At 44.3% G+C, this 17386-nt stretch overlaps 1 pseudogene; it reads left to right on the forward strand.

The window, feature by feature from the left end:
- Positions 1–1264: 1264 nt before the first annotated feature.
- LOC103273082 lies at positions 1265–16689 on the forward strand (annotated as a pseudogene).
- The last annotated feature ends 697 nt before the right edge of the window (positions 16690–17386 follow it).

Here is a 17386-nt window from a genome sequence, read left to right on the forward strand (position 1 = left end):
CTCAGAACATCTCTCTGCCTGCTGATGTCTCATTTGAATAAAACAAAAAGGGAGCTGGCACTCAAGACACTTCACGAGCTCACAGAGAGGGTGTTCCAGTGCTATATCCAGTCTCTTTGCTGCCCTCATTGACTGTCTGGATGAGACCCCCTGGGGCCCCTTGGGCTCAGCCACACCTGGAACTTGTGCTGCCCCCACCCCAGGCCATGGCCGACCCAGGGACCCCATCCAGAAATGAGAAAGGAGGAAGATTTAAGGGCAGGGCCGCTGTCCCCAGTCAAACCCAAGTCAACAATTCTACCTGGAGGAGACACTTCATGGATCCCTGACTCCCTTCTCAGCCACTCACTCTCCGTCTGGTGCCATGCCCAAGACTGACCAGACAACCTCTGATAATTTTGGCCCCCTGAGAGCAGCAGAGGATGGCGTGGCCAGGTGTGGGCAGAGTGACGTCAACCCCCAAACACACTTGGAAAGTTGAGGGAATGGAAGGGTCTACTCTGACCCAGATGGCAAGAGAGGGTGGCATGGAGGACCGCTGCCCAGGTCCAACCATCTCCTGAGAAAGTCAACCCAGATCCCATGGGGGCTGGGCCATTCAGGGACAGAATGTGAGCCCCTACCGTGTGTGAGTCCATGGTAGGAAGCAAAGGAGAGATGACAGAACCACCTGCCACTCTCCCCCTCAGCACCTCCTCCCTCTCCAGACACTGAGCCTGAGCCTGCCCTCAGCTGGCCTTGCACAGATGTAGATTCTCACCACTTTTTGACACATCCGTGGGATCCTTCTTTGGGATCAGGAAAAGCCACTTCAAGGCCCCAGGTTGCCTGACTGGACATCCACCCCAAGTCTACCTCAGCCTGGAACCCATTGTCCACTGTCATCCTCAATTTCCCCACCTCTTAGTTATTGAATGTCATTCCCAAGCCCTGGCTCAGGGATGAGTCCTGGACAGAGCTGGTTTTCCAAGAACATGGACAGGACAGTGCTGTCCCTCTAGGACCACCGGGCTTACAAGGGTAACTCGACCAGTGAGTGGCCACCCTGGGGATGAGGCCAAGGGAGCCAAGACCCAGCCTGCTGGGGAAGAAGCATCTCCCTCACTCAGTCCCGGGAAGGCCCACCCTGGCATCTACCAAGAATCTCCAGATTGGTCCCAGAGGGCTGTGATGTCCCCCACCCCAGATGTAGCTGTCTAGGGAAACAGAGGAGCCCGGAGACCCCGGCACCATCTGGACAAGAGGGTCTGGGCCACCACTCGCCATGGGACGCCTCCATGCCAATCAGAAACAGGAAGAGATGCAGAGCCCCCTGGATGCTTCCGTGGTCGACCCGCAGCCCAAAGTTCACCACGGCTGCAGGCACCCTTCACCCACCCTCCCTCTTGCAGACATGGACAAATGTCAGCAGAACCCAAGACTCTGCAGGAGCCACGGCACCTGCGTCAACACCCCGGGCAAGTATACCTGCCAGTGCCAGCCTGGCTTTGCACTCAGGCCAGAAGACCCAAGTCTCTGAGCAGTTAGAGGCCCCCTGAGGATGCTGTGATGCTGGACAGGAGCTGGGATGCAGCCAAGGCAGTAGAGCCACAGGGTCCCTCAAGGTCAAGGCCCCACCAGGCCACAGATGGAGGATTCGTCCTCCTGGGCAGGGAGACAGCAGGGCCCGCTGGGCCTGGAGCTCCCCTGTGCATGGCCCAGGCTTCACCTCTTCCTCAACTGTCACGTGAGTGGAAGGTGTCACATCCGTTTCTAAGAGGGGATCTTCTGCCATGGCCAGGGAGGGAGCAGCCAGAGTCTTTGGTCAAGAAAGTCCAGCCACTATGACTCAGTTTCCCCCCTGGTGACACCTTCTATAAACTGGGGGCTATGGGCCCCTACTGTGCTCATCTTGCAGGAAGGCCACCACAACTTGCTTTGAAGGTGAAATTGAAGGTCACCAAGAGGCAGTTCGGGTAGTCATAGTGTTTGATATGGGACAGTGGACAGACAGGGAAGTAGGTGCAGGGAAGGACTGAGCTGGTCAGGGCCAGGGCTTGACCTCCAACTTTGCCCTCAAACATGAATGAATGCACCTCCGGACACAACCCGTGCCCCAGCTCCACCCACTGCCTCAACGACCTGGGCAGCTCTCAATGCTGCTGCCATCCAGACTGGACGCCAATTCCTGGCTCCCCCAATTGCCCAAACGACACCGTCTGAGAAGGTCAAGAGCCAGATTCCTTGTTCCGGAGACCCCAAGCTCCTGATCCCATATCCAATGGCACCCACACACACCACGCAGAATGGCGCTGTGCCCGGCACTGATTCTTCTGAGGCACCATGTGAAAAGAGCAGGGGGTCCCGGCGAAGGAGCTGGGAACTGAGGGGGAGGCTGGGGAGACCCCAGGCAGCAGCCAGTTACTATGGGTGCCTCCACAGGAGCCAACCTCCTGAGCTTGGGCCTCTCCGTCTTTCCTGATCCGGCATCCACCACCCCAAGGGGCACAATACAGGGAGGCATGAGATGGGGCATGGGCAGGAGAAGGTACCCTATCTAACTGGGACAGGACCTGGCCCGGCACCCTCTTTGCGCCCCCAGATGTGGATGAGTGCATCTCCGGGCAGCATCAGTGCCACAGCCCCACCGTCTGCATCAACACCGTGGGCTCCTACACATGCCACTGTGGCCCAGCTTGGAAGCCCAAACCTAGGATCCGCAATAACCAGAAGACAACTCTCTGTGAAGGGACCTGGTCTGACCTGACCCTAGAACCATCCCCATACCCTGACACACCCCTAATGAGCCTGTTCCCAGCAAGGGTGCCCTTCCCCACCTGGACTCCACCCCCTGCTATCCACAGTCAGATGAGTGACCCTGCAGGACCCAGGGGGCAGAAAATCACTCTGCAAAGCACTGCCCCGGAGCTATGCCTTTGCTCTGAGCTCTCCATCCACCCAAGAAACTCTCTCACCTCTTCTCTCTTCTCCCAAGAGTCTCTCCTGCTTTTTGACAAACTCCAAAATCTAAGCAGAGGCTTGAGTTTGTCCTCAGTCCAGACCACCATTGAGGTAAGGGCAGGACCCCCAGGGGCAAGGTGGCAACAATCCACAGAGACCCTAGGTAGTTTACATCCAGGACGAGATGACCGCATACAGTGGGAGCTGGACTGACTCCCTGCATCTTTCAGGGATGGGGGAGAGTTGTACACGATATTAGACACCAAGTGCACCTACTGTCTTTCCGCTGGCTGCTCCATAGACTTTGGCTTTATGAGATGATTGACATTTCAAAAGAGGGCTGACTTTTGAGGGGCTATACTCCAGGGTCAAGTTCACCCAAAGGATCCCATCCAATGGGGGAATCCCATCCAATGCCTCCTATATCCCCCAAATAGACAGTCTCTAGGGTCTGATCACTGGGACCGAATGGTCAAGTCTTTGTGCATCCCTTTGACCCATTGCTCATGGGCTCTGTGTCCCTATCCCCTTAGAACCTCATATAGAATGTAGATGAGCTGCTGAAGACCCCTGGAGACCTGGAGACCCTGCCCCACTCACAGCAGCACTGTGTGGCCACTCACCTGCTGTATGACCTGGAGGATGCCCTGAGAGGCCTGAGCAAGACCCTTCCCAACGGGCTGCTGACCTTCAATTATTCTGGAGGCACAGGTAAGTCCAGGGGCTACCCCATGTTCCTGTTCCACCCTTTCACCGCCTCATTCCTCTTCAATCCCACTAGGGCCAAGTGACCACATGTGAATGTCAGTGATATTCTCATAAATAAGTTAACGTAGAAGATTAAAAAGAAATGCATCAACTTGTAGATAATATGCATTTTAATTGTTACCTAGATTATCAGCAGTAAAATAAGTATGATGAAGAATTTAAAACAACAAAATAGACACTGCTTCAAAAAAATTAATTTGGAAGAACATAAATTACAATTAGCTGATATTTATATGATCTGTTTTATTGAGCTAAAATTCATGATATTGGAATCACCATTTTAAAGTGTGCATTTCAGTTAGAACTTAGCATATCCACGGAGTTGTACAACCATCAACTCTATTTCTAAAATATTTTCATCACCCCAGAAGTAAACACTGCACTTACTAAGTAATCCGTCCTCATTCTTCCCTTACTCCAGTCCCTGACAACCACTAATCTGCTTTCTGTGTCTATGGATTTGCTTAATCTGGATATTTCCTATAAATGGAATCATACCTTTTAGTCTAACTTCTTTCCCTTAGCATAATATTCTTATGGTTCATCCATGTTGTAGCATGTATCAGTATTTCATTCCTTCTTATGACTGAATATTATTCCACGGTATGGATAGACTATGTTCTGTATATCTGTTCATAGTTGACGGATATTTGGGTTGTTTCTACCTTTTGACTATTGTGAACAGTTCTGCGATGAATATTGGTGTACAAGTTTTTGTTTGAATAAGTGTTCTCAATTTGTTGGGGCAGATACTTAGGAACAGAATTGCTGGGTGATATGGTAATTCCATGTTTAACTTTGTGAGGAATTGCCGAACTGCTTTTCCAATTGACTGTACCATTTTATATGCCCACAAGAAACATATAAGAGCTACAATCTCTATGTCCTTAGCAAAAACTTGTTTCTTTTGTTTTGTTTTTATGATGGCCTTTTTGTTATATCTGAGTTGATATTTCATTGTGGTTTTGATTTGCACTTCCCTATTGACAAATGATGTTTAACATCTTTTCATGTGCATATTCACCATTTGTTCATCTTTTCTGAAGAAATATCTATTCAAGTCTTTTATCCATTTTGTAACTGGGTTTGTCTTTTGGTTATTGAGTTGTAAGCGTTTTTTTATGTATTCTCATAGCAGCCCATGATGAGATATGCAATTTGCAAATTTTTTCACCCATTCTGTAGTTGTCTTTTCATCTTCTTAATAGTCTTTTCACTTTAATAAGCAAATGCTTTAAATATTGATGGGACCCTTTTTATCTACCTTTGTTATTTGTGCAGTTGATGTCATGTTTAAGAATTCATTGCCACATCCAAGGCCAGAAAGTTCTACCACTGTATTTTCTCTAATGTGTTTTATTTTTAGCTCCTAAATTTAGATCTTTGACCTATTTTGAGTTGATGCTTGTGTATTATGTAAGATAGGGGTCAAATTATTTCTTTTACATGTAGATACCCAGTAATCTCAGCACCATTTGTTAAAAGGATTATCCTTTCCCTCATTGAATAGCCTTCGTAATACTTGTGGAAAAATCAGTTGACCATAGACGAATGTGTTTATTCTTGGCTCTCAGTTCTATTCTGTTGGCCAATATGCCAGCTCCATACTGTTCTGATTATTGTAGTCTTGTAGTAAGTTTTGAAATGAGGAGCTGTAAATCTTTCAAATGTATTGGTCTTCAAGATTTTCTTGGGTATTTGGGCCTCTTACAATGACATATGAATTTTAAGATGAACTTTTCTTGTTTGGCAAAACAATTGTAATAGGCTATTAGAATATTGATAAAGATTGCATTAAATTTATAGATCTAACTTGGGTAGTATTACTATCTTAACAATATGGAGTTTTCCAACCCATGAGCACAGGATGTCCTTCCATTTATATGGAGTCTTTACTTTCTTTCAAAAACTTTTGCAGCTTCCTGTTTACAAGTCTGTTTACAAGTTTAAATGTATTCCTAATATTTTGTTGAAGATTTTTGCATCCATTTTCATTAGAAATATTGGTCTATAGTTTTCTGGTGATGTCTTTATCTGGTTTTGTTGTCAGAGTAATATTGACCTCATAGAATTATGTAAATCATGTTTTACCCTTATCTATTTTTTGGAGATGTTGACAAAGGATTCACATTCGTTCTTCCTTAAACAATCGGTAGGTTTCAACATTGAAGCCATTCAGTCTGGGTCATTCATTTTGAGAGGTTCTGATTACTGATTCAATCTGTTTGTCTGTTATAGGTCTCTTCAGAGTTTCTATTTCTTCTTGAGTTGGCCTTGGTGGTTTGTGTGTCCCTGGGAATTTGTCCATTTCATCTAGGTTATTTACTTTATGGTTGTAAAATTGCTTATATTATTCTCTTTGAATCCTTTGTAACTTTGTACTGTATATGCATACATATGTGTGTGAGTGTGCACATGTGTGTGTGTAGTCTGTAACTTCAGGCTACGTATATACTCATATATATTAACCACTGCAGGCACAACTCCTAACCTAACACTTCATACATATTTCCCAAAATTTCAGAACTGTCCCTGGAGGTGCAGGAGCAAGAAGACAGCAATGTCACCTTGAATCAGGTTCAGACAAAAATGCAGCTGAACTGGGATCTGGCACAGGAATCTGGTGACACAGGTAACAGTTGAAATGGGGGAAAGGTTGGTGAGGCCTCATGGTGGGACAAGGATGTGAAAAATAAGAGATTTGAAGAGTCGAGGGAAGTGGGGTGGGGCGGGGTAGGGCCACAAGAGGAGACTCCATCTGAGGAGCAGAAAGCCCTCTTGGGGACCCCAAAGTGGTAACGTTGACCTTGCCCCACAGGCCCTTCTTTGGTGGGCCTTGTCTCCATTCCATGGATGGGTAAGTTGATGGCTGAGGGCCCCCTGTTCCTGGAGCCTGAAAAGCAGGCAGCTCCATAGGAGAAGCACAAAGACTCGCTGCTCTCAGATGCCATCTCTGCCTTTCTGAGCAAGAAAAACACCCAGGATCTCAGTTCTCCAGTCATCTTCACCTTCTCCCACCATGTAACTGCTGGAGAAATGGGGCCATGAGTGGGGAAGGAGCCTGAATCCCAGGCACAGCCTTCCTGCTTGGCCTTGGGATTCAGGAGGCTCTGCTGTGGGGGTATCATCTCCCCAAAAAAGTCAGCCCTTCCTGAGCCAGTTTTGGGTCAGCCTCTCTGAGGACCAGAATCACCAGCTCACATCTGTGCCTTGTTTTTACAGCCAATGACCCCTGGGCCAAGGCAAGAGGTGTTCTGTGTCTTCTGGGAGCGTGGCCAGCATGGGTGTGGTCATTGGGCCACCACAGGCTGCAGGATAGTGGACACGAGACAGCAGCAACACCTGCCACTGCACCCACCTTGTCAGCATTGCAATCCTCATGGCCCCCTCCAATGTGCAGGTGAGAGTCCAGGAGGGGCTGCACTCTGCATCTGTTGCCGTGTAAGATTTCCACAAATATTGCATCTTTTAAAAATATACTATCTTGCAATTTCTGTGGATCAGCATTTCAGCATGGCAGGATGTGTTCTCTGCTCAGAGTCTTACAAGTTCTAAATCTGTCTATCTATCTATCTATCTATCTATCTAGAGGGAAAGAGAGAGACAGTGAAAGAGAGACCCAAAAAATGTATACACACTTTAAGAAAGGAAAAAACTGTATTAAAATTATAATACTCAAGATGACTATAAGTCACATTTGACTTCTGCAATTACAAGAAATGCTGGAAGTGGTTACCATCAGGGTCCAGACATGTCTGATTACAGCAAACATCTCTTAAAATGTGTATACATTTTTGGGCACCCTCGATATATCTTTAATCTTGGAAAAAGAGGAAACTTTGCTTCTTGTTAAGGGTTATAGCCTCAAGGTTACTGTCCCACAGTCTGGGAAGCATGCCTCCAGCCAAAACCAGAGACAGGAACTTTGCAGGAGAATATGAAGCATACATATTCAAAAGGCTATAGGAGGAGCTATCACTATTAATGAAGATGGTTCTGACACATGCACATTCAGCAAACAAGCATGTTACATACAACTTATGTTTACTTTTGGGGTGGAGACCTAACATTTACAGTTAGACCCTACATTTCTTTTTTTTTTCTTTATTTTAAAGATGCAGGATACAATTATGGGTTAGGTATACAAATGTTCATTTTGCAGGTACCCCTGTTGATGAGGTGTGTGACTCCCTCCCCTGGCAGTTTCCCTCAGCTGCCAATCTCATCCATCCTCCCCTGGCAGTTTCCCACTACTGCCAATTCCTTTTTTATAGTATTATGATAATTGTTCGAGATCCACTTATGAGTGAGAACATATGGTACTCTGTTCTTTGTTTCTGTGATAGATCACTGAATATGATAGACTCTAAATCCATTCAAGTTGCTGCGAAGTCCATATGCTTGTTCTTTATGGCGGCATAATATTCCACTGTGTATATGTACCACATTTTTTATCCAGTCCAGCTTTGATGGTCAGCACGGTTGGTTCCATGTTTTTACTATTGTGAATAGAGCTACAACAAACATGCATGTGCAGGTATCTTTTTTGTAGAAGGACTTAAATTCCTCTGAGTATATTCCAAATAGGGGTATGGCTGGATCATATGGAACACCAATTTCTAGTTCTTTCAAAAATCACCACACTGTCTTCCAAAGAGGTTGTGCTAGTTTGCATTCCCACCAGCAGTGTAGAAGTGTTCCTTTTTCTCTGCATCCTCCCCAGTATCTATTGTTGTTTGTTTTATTAATGATGGCCATTCTTACTGGGGTTAGGTGGCATCTCAATGTGGTTTTGATTGAATTTCTCTGATGAGTGAGGCTGAGCACTTTTCCATGTGCCTGTTGGCTGCCCTTATATCTTCTTTTGAGAAGTGTCTGTTCATGTCTTTTGCCCACTTTTTAGTGGGGCTGTTTGTTTTGGGTTTTTTTTCCCTTTCGTAGGCCCTATATTTCAAAATATCTTTTCAGAATATGAAGGTACACAAGTGTGTAGACTCTGTAACCCAGCCAGAACAAGTCCATAGTCAGTGGTTCATATTAGGAGAAAGTTACTAAAATCAGTCTTTTGTCTAATCAAAGCTATAGTTATGGCTGGTGGACATGGGTATCAGTTTGAACTGTGAATTGTTTTAACTAATTTGTGATTTCTGACATGAATTTACAACATTTCAAGTTTGGTTCCTGGTTGCTACTGATGTGAATGTACTCATTCCAAATTCTGTTTCTGAACGCTGCAACACTGTCATTTGCATGTGCTATTATATTTTGCTTTAAAATGAATAGTAGGTAAGGAGAAAGTTAATTGAGATAATTATCTGATATCATCTGCACAATGTTGTTATTGATTTACATAGTTGGTAAAAATTGCAAGTTGGTCATTATTTTCATGTGGTTAGTGTTGTATACTTGCATTTTGATATTTCGGGGCTTTCATACTTCAACATTAAAAATAATTTACCATAACTATGGAAAATGAAGAAATTTATGTTGATGAGGTTTCCGAGGTCTACGGTGAAGCCAGTGAACTTATTAGTGATAGTGAGACAGATAGTGATGTAATAATGCAATGTAAATAAAGAAATAAAGAAATATATTTGGTTTACAATATGAATAAAAATGCAAAAACAGAATTCAATCAGAGTGGTGTCTAAGGCAAATACTGGATATATCTGCAACTTTCAGCTGTATTGTGAAAAAGGTGACAATTTAGAAAAGACCATTTCACTTGTGCTTAATGACAGAAGTTTGCAGCAACCAGCTGTAAACTTTATTTTCACCTCCTTTCAGTATTAGGAAAGTGAAAATTTTTTCAATCATAAATGTGTTAATATTGCTTATTTTGAAGCCAGTGCTTGTTTAGCTGCTAGAGAAAAAAGAAAAACCTTGTGGCTGTTAGAATATAGTTTATTCCAGCCGGGTGTGGTGGCTTATGCCTGTAATACCAACACTTTGGGAGGTGGAGGTGAGAGAATTGCTTGAGCCCAGGAGTCGAGACCAGCCTGGGCAACATAGCAAGACCTTGTCTCTACAAAAATATTTAAAAAGTAGCTGGATGTTGTGGCACGTGCCTGTGGTTCAGGCTATTCAGGAAGCTGAAGTGGGAGGATTACCTGAGCCCAGGAGGTTGAGACAGCTGTGAGCCGTGAGTGTGCCACATACTCCAGCCTGGGCAACAGAGTGAGACCCTAACAACAGCAACAACAAAAAAGAACATAGTTTATTCCTTAAGTGTAGGGGTGCATGACTTAGCCCTTGCCTGGATGGCACGGCCTTAGAGACTGTTTATAATTCGGTGTCTTAGTGCCACAAAGCATCTGTTCTGTCGGTCTTAATATCTCTATTTTAACATTCAGGCTGCTCAATTGTGGTGTCTGAGTCACAAAAGAGAGGGAGCATAACAAGGCATGTCTGACCTCCCATTCCGTCATGACTGGGAGCTAAGTTTTGTTTGTTTTGTTTTATTTTGTTTTGTTTTGTTGAGTCGGAGTCTCACTCTCTTACCCAGGCTGGAGGGCAGTGGCATGCTTATGGCCACCGCAGTCTCGATCTGCTGGGCTCAGGTGATTCTCCCACCTCAATCTTCCAAGGAGCTGGAACTACAGGCATGTGCCACCACACCTGACTAATTTTTCTTGATTTATTGTAGAGATGAGGTCTCGCCAAATTGCCCAGGCTGGTCTCGAACTTGTGGGCTCAGGCAATCCTCTCACCTCAGCCTTCCAAAATGCTGGGATTATAGGCATGAACCACTGTGCCTGGCCCAGGGAATTAAGTCTTGAAGGTTCTTCTGGGGTCCTTTCAGTTGGGAGACTTAGGGTTTTATTTTTAGTTTACACAAGACTGAAATCATCATGTCAGCCAGGGTAGCCATTTCATCTGAGGCTTGAGACCCTCCTCCAAACTCCCTGGTTGCTGGAAGAACTCAGTTTTTCCTGGTTGTAGAACTGAGGTCAAACTTTCTTGGTAGCTGTCAGCAGGGGACCACGTTCAGGTTCCTGAGAGCTACTCACATTCCCTCCCACATGACCTTCTCACAATGCAGCAGCCTTCTTTTCTGGAGGCCAGCAGGAAAATATTCCTCACATGCAGTCCTTCTTAAGCTTTGAATCTGTTTTCTCCAGGAAGAGCCCGGATCTTGTAAAGGTTCACCTGATTAGGCCAGGCCCATGCAGGATAAACTCCCTGGCTTAAAGTCAACAGATTCAGGCCTAAATTCCATCTGCAAAGTCCCTCCATAGGAACACCTAGACTCACATTTGATTGAATGCCTGGAAAAAGGTGTGTACTCAGCAGGCAGTGGGGCTATGAGGGCAGAATTAGAATTCTGCTCACCACAGGGGTCTGCAAGACAGGAGTGGTTAGGGGCTGCAGAAAGGAAGATTTGGGTTTGGCAGAGGTCAGAGGAGGCCAGGGGAGCCAGTGACAGGTGGGTCAGCGACTGTGTTTGCCTCTTCCTCTAGCCAGGTGAGCTGAGTGCTTTCACAGTATCACCAGGAACAGGGACTCACTCAACAGTCCTCTGGTAACGCTGTATTTACTATGAGCATCCACATAAATAGCATGAGTCAGATCTTAGCCAAATGCTCAGGCCTTATAGGAATCTCACAAGTATCAACAACACTCCAAGGCCACTTTGTTAGCAAACAGAATAGTCACACTTTTATTTGTCTGCTGCTTTTTATTTATTGAAGAGGTGAAATATTTGTGTTTCAAAACTCAGAGGCTGAGCATGGTGGCTCACACATGTAATCTCAGCAGTTTGGGAGACTGAGGCAGGAGGATCACCTAAGGCCAGAAACTCGAGACCAACCTAGGCAACAAAGTGAGACCCCATCTCTACAAAAACATTTAAAAATTAGCTGGGCATGGTGGCAGACACCTGTAGTCCCACTATTGGGGAGGCTAAGGCGGGAGGATCACTTGAGCCCAGGAGTTGGAGGCTGCATTAACCTATGATCGCACCACTGCACTCCAACCTGGGCCACAGAGCAAGACTCCATATCAAAAAAGAAAACAAAGTAAAACAAACAAACAAAAGATACTTTGGCTCATGCCTGTAATCCCGCCACTCGTGTAGGCTAAGGTGAGAGGATGGCTTAAGAAAGAAGACCTGGCATTCGAGACCAGCCTGGGCAACTAGTGAGGCTTTGTCTCTACAAAAAAATCAAAAAATTAGCCAGATGTGGTCCCAGCTACTAGGGATACTGAGTGGAAGAATCACCTGAGCCCAGGAGGTCAAGGCTGCAGTGAGCCAGGATTGTCCCACTGTACTCCAGCCTGGGAGACAAAGTGAGACTCTGACTAAAAAAGAAAAAAAAACTTAAACAGGATAGGAGAGGAAATGTTGAGTCTCCCTCCCACCCCAAAACCAGGCATTAAGTTCCTCTCGCCTCAGACAACCAAAGTTCTCAGTTTCTCCTGCACTTTTCTGTGGGGATTTTAGACATATAAATCAAATGCACGTTTTGCACTCCACTCATGGGGTGGCATGTTTTATTCATTGCTGTGCATGTTGAGTTTTTTATTTATTACATTTGTGAGATTATTTGACTACAGTCTACAAAGGGTTTCACCAGTATTTTTTAAAAATAAAATAACATATTTTAGATTCTGTGTACACAAGTGCATGTTTGTTACAAGGCATATTGTATGGTGGTGGGGATTGCGCTTCTGGTGACCCATTTCCCAGATAGTGAACATTATACCCAGTAGGTAATTTCTGAATCCCAGTCCTATTTCTTCCCCACCCCACCTTGTGTTGACAACTATTTTTTGGTCACATTGCATTCTGTTGTGTGAATGTGCGGTCAATTGTCTATCAGGTCCCCTCCTAGTGAGCATTTTGTTTCTGATCACTTGCTAATACAAATAATGTTGCTACAATTTACACATACTTCACTTATCTTCTGCTTGAGTACTCACTTGAGATGTGTACTGGGTCGGATTCATAATTATATGCTGGTAGATATGGGAGTATTTCAACATGCAAAGGAGGGATTCAAAAAACAGGATTATCTTTTGGAGGGTGTGCCCTTTGCAGGACCGGCTTCCGCCACTAGGTAAATGTTCTAGGAACCCATTAGCATCAGTGTATCCATTAGTGTTGCTGTGAGAAGCTGTGTTTGGCTTCAATGAATTTTTTTTTTTTGAGATTCTTTCAACACATTTGCCCATTTCATGATAGGTGATTTACACAAACAACCTGCCCACACACCTGCGCTGTGTTCAGCAGTTTTTTACCAAAAACAGCAGAACCCCTGTCACCCACCCTCCCTATTCATCCTATCTCACCCCAAATGACTTTTTAATAATTTGTTTCCATGGAGGAAAAAAAGTCCTCAAAGGGCAATGTTTTGTCGATGTAGAAGAGGTGAAAAAGATGGCAGAAGTTCTAAAAAGCATCAAAATGGATGAGTTCAAAAAATGTTTTGAGCCGTGGAAAAAGTATCTTGATTGGTGTATTGCATCAAACGGAGGGTACGTTGAAGGTGACTGAAGTTTAAACATGTAAGAATAAATACATAATTTTTAAAATATAAATTTCAGGATTGGGGGGGAATCCCCCTCGTATAGCGGCTATACCTGTTAACACTCTCACCAGCATTATATGAAAATGTATGAGTCCTCACCCCCTCACTGTAAAGTTATTATCAAGCTCTGGGGATTTTTGCCCATCTGAGAGGTAAATGTGATGTCTAGGAAAATTTTTATGTCTTCTTTGCATAAATTTAAGGAGTACAGGTGCAATTTTCTTACATGGATATATTGCTGCATAGTGGGAAAGTCTAGGCTTTTAGTTTAATCATCACCCAAATAGTAAACATCATACCCAATAGGCCATTTTTTTAATCCCTCACCCCCTCAGCCTTCTGAGTCTCCAGGTTGTGTTATTCCACTCTCTATGTCCATTGCTTAACTCCCACTTAAAAGTAAGAACATGTAATATTTGTCTTTCTGCTCTTGAGTTGTTTAACTTAAGATAATGACCTCTAGTTTTATCCATGTTGCTGCAGAAGACATTTCATTCTTTCTTATGGTTAAATAGTATTCCACTGTGTGTGTGTGTGTAGGTCACATTTTCCTCTTTTTTTGAGTTGAAGTCTCACTCTGTCGCCCAGACTAGAGTGCAGTGGCACGCTCCACTCCCAGCCACCGCAGCCTCACCCCACTGGGCTCCGGCCATCCTTCCACCTCAGCCTTCCAAGTAGCCAGAACTACAGGCACGCACTACCACGCCTGGTTAATTTTTGATTTATTGTAGAGACGAGGTCTCACCGAGTTGCCCGGGCAGGTCTCGAATCCGTGGACTCAGGCGATCCACTCGCCTCGGCCTCCCAAAGTGCCAGGATTACAGGCTGAGCCACCGAGCCTGGCCGGTCACATTTTCTTTATCCATCCTTCCACTGATGAATGAAATGAATATCTTAATTTAAGAGCCATTTCTATTTTCACCTGAGAAAACAATTTGTTAATATCCTTGGTCTATTTTTCTATTGGATCATGGATATAGTTATGTTTTTGTGGGAGCTATAATCGGGAAATAGCTTTTTGTCATTATTACCAAAGGTTTGCAAATTTTAGGATACATCAAAATCACCCGGAGGGCTTGTTATTTATTTGTAAACATTTTCTTAGGGAACATCTCAAACTTACATACATACTGCAAAAGTTGAAATAGTATAAATAATGATCAATTACTCTTTATCTAGATACACCTTTGAAAATTTTAGCCAAGATTCCTAAAAGATCTAACAATCAATCTTCTATACCCACAATCCCCCTACTGGTAATATACCCAGAGGAACTCAAATCACTCTATGAAAAAGATACCTACACATGCATGTTTATTGCAGCATTATTCACAATAGTGAAAACATGGAATCCACTGTGCTGCCCATCAAAAGAGAACTGGATTTTTTTAAATGTGGTACATATACAAGATGGAATATTATGCAGCCATAAAGAAGGACAAAAGTATGAACTTCACAGCAACTTGGATGGACTTAGAGCCTATAATATTCTGTGATAGACCTGTGAGTGATCTATCACAGATACAAATAACTGAGCATCACATGTTCACTCATAAGCAGACCTTGAACAATTATCATACTATAAGAAAAGGATTGGCAGTAGTGGGAAGCTCTCAGGCGGGGTGGGGAGGCAGGACTGGCAGTAGTGGGAATCTGTCAGGGGAAGGGGGCACACCTCATCAACAAGCACAATGAACATCTGTGTACCTAACCCTGAATTTTACCCCACATCTTTAAAATAAAACTTTTTTTTTTTAAAAGAAAAGACAATTTTAGACAAGTGCAGTGGTTTGCTGCCTGTAGTCCCAGCTTCTTGGGTGGTTGAGGTGGGAGGATCTCTTGAGGCCAGGAGTTTTAGACCAGCCTAGACAACATAGTGACTCCCTGTCAGAAAGAAAAAGGAAGGAAGGAGGGAGGGAGTGTAAGGGAGGGATGGGAAGGGAGGGAGGGTAGGGAAAAGAAAAGAAGGAGGGAGGGAAGGAGGAGAGAGGAAGAAGGAGCTTAGCTCTGTTTTCCATTTTTTTAATCACTTGCACATTATCTCTCTCCCTACTCCCTCCTCCGTCCCTTCCCCCTTTCCCTTCTGCTTCTCACTCCTCCCATCTTTCTCCTTTCTCCTCTAGTTACACTGAAGTGGGGAATTAGTAGTATTTTTCCCCCTTTCCCTCATAGCTTTAAGATGATTTGCAAAAAGAGGTGGACAAATGTGAATCTTAAGCTACCACTATCATCAAATAAATTTTCTTTTTTTAATCAAGGATCTGGTTCTCTGTTTACAAGGATTAGTGTCCAGTGGGTTGCTGGATTGAAGCAAGCAGTGTCTGGGATAGGAAGTTGACAGTTGAACACTGAGATACAAATTCTGTCACATGGCATCATGTAATGGGGACAGAGGATGGTGTTCAGTGTGGAGCTTTGCACCTACCCAAGCCTCACATATCAACCTGTAGGCTTTGTTAGGCAGAAAGGTCAAGAGAAAAACAAACCCTTGAGGGGCCCACGGCTTTGTGTTGAGTAAGGACTCTTTCTTTATCCATCAGTCCTCCCAGTGGCTGAATCCATCAGTTCAGAATCTCATCATATTCCAAAAGTATGAATTTAAGAGTATCTTATCCACCAACTTCTCAAATTTACCTGGCTCCTTTATTCTTGAATTTGCTAAGCCAAAAATAAAAATGGTAAAGTCATTACCCTGGAGCAGGAAAGCACAACTGTGAACTTCTCTTTGCTGGGTCCCAGGAGGAGGATCCCGTGCTGACTGTCATCACTTATGTGAGGCTGGGCCTCTCCCTGCTATGCCTCCTCCTAGCAGCCCTCACCTTCCTCCTGTGCAAAGCCATCCAGAACACCAGCACCTGGCTGCACCTGCAGCTCTCACTGCCTCTTCCTAGCCTACCTCCTCTTCCTCACGACCATCAACAGAACTGAACTCAAAGTATTGATGGTGGTGTCCCAAAGTACTCCCTTTCTTGCTCCAGGGAATGCTGGCTCATGGAGTGATGTTGCACTGGATACCTTAAAAAAATAGCCTTGAGTCTTGGAGAAGGTTAGGAGAACTCTGCCAATTTCACATTGCCTGACTCAACTAGAAAACATACCTTCTTGGTACAGTTCAATCTACCCCTCGGAATTCTCCCAGTGGCAGCATACAGGAGAGGTCCTGGGCACACTCAGACCTTACTGTTCTGGGTGTCTTTTTCTCCTCCCCCCGGGGGTGTGCATCACCATCGCTGGTGCCTTGCACTACCTCTACCTGGCCTCCTTCCCCTGGATGCTGCTGGAAAGCCTGCACCTTTTTCTCACCACTTGGAACCTGATAGTGGTCAACTATTCAAGCATGAACAGACTCATGAAGAAGCTCGTGTTCCCTGTGGGCTATGGAGTCCCGGCTGTGATTGTGGCCATTTCCGGAGCATCCAGGCCTCACCTTTATGGAACTCATGGCCGGTAAATGTAAGCTTCACTCATCCCTATCTTCTCCAGCATGGCCACAGCCGCCACTATGACCAATGCAGCATTTTAGTTATGCCAGAGCATAATATGCAGAGAGACACTAAGTAATAATTCCTAGGGCATCTTTCTGGTAGAACAGTATACTAAGTAAGGAGACTATGTTTAAATCTTTGTCCTTGAAGTAGCAAGGATGAAATTTTTTGTAAGTGCTCAGGACATTTTTTTTAACTTAACCTACCTTATCCAAATCCTGTAGGATACTTCCATTTTTCATCAGGTCACGTAGACCTGATTGGAATGACCAAAATAATTGCTATTGTCATAGTTAAGATTTACAAGGTGCTTCTTTGTGCCAGGCATTTTTCTAGATAGGTTGTTGTTGTTGCCTAATTGTACTAAAATCTAAAAACTTCAAGACAATGTTGGCTAGACAAGTAGACAACTTTGTCTTGTTCCTGAACTTAGAGAAAAAGCATTCACTCTTTCCTCATTAAAGTATGATGTCAGCTAAGGATTTTTCACAGATACCCTTTTTCAAGTTGAGGAAATTCTTATCTATTTCTAGTGTGTTGGGTGCTTTGATGATGAAAGAGTGTTTGATTTTGTCAAGTGCTGTTCAGAATCTATTCAGGTGATCATATAATTTTTATCCTTTCTTCTACTCATATATGTATTACTATGACTGCTTACTTAAA

This window comes from Carlito syrichta, unplaced genomic scaffold (genome assembly GCF_000164805.1).
Source record: "Carlito syrichta isolate Samal-C Ts95f unplaced genomic scaffold, Tarsius_syrichta-2.0.1 Scaffold313494, whole genome shotgun sequence".
In the NCBI taxonomy this organism is placed as follows: domain Eukaryota; kingdom Metazoa; phylum Chordata; class Mammalia; order Primates; family Tarsiidae; genus Carlito; species Carlito syrichta.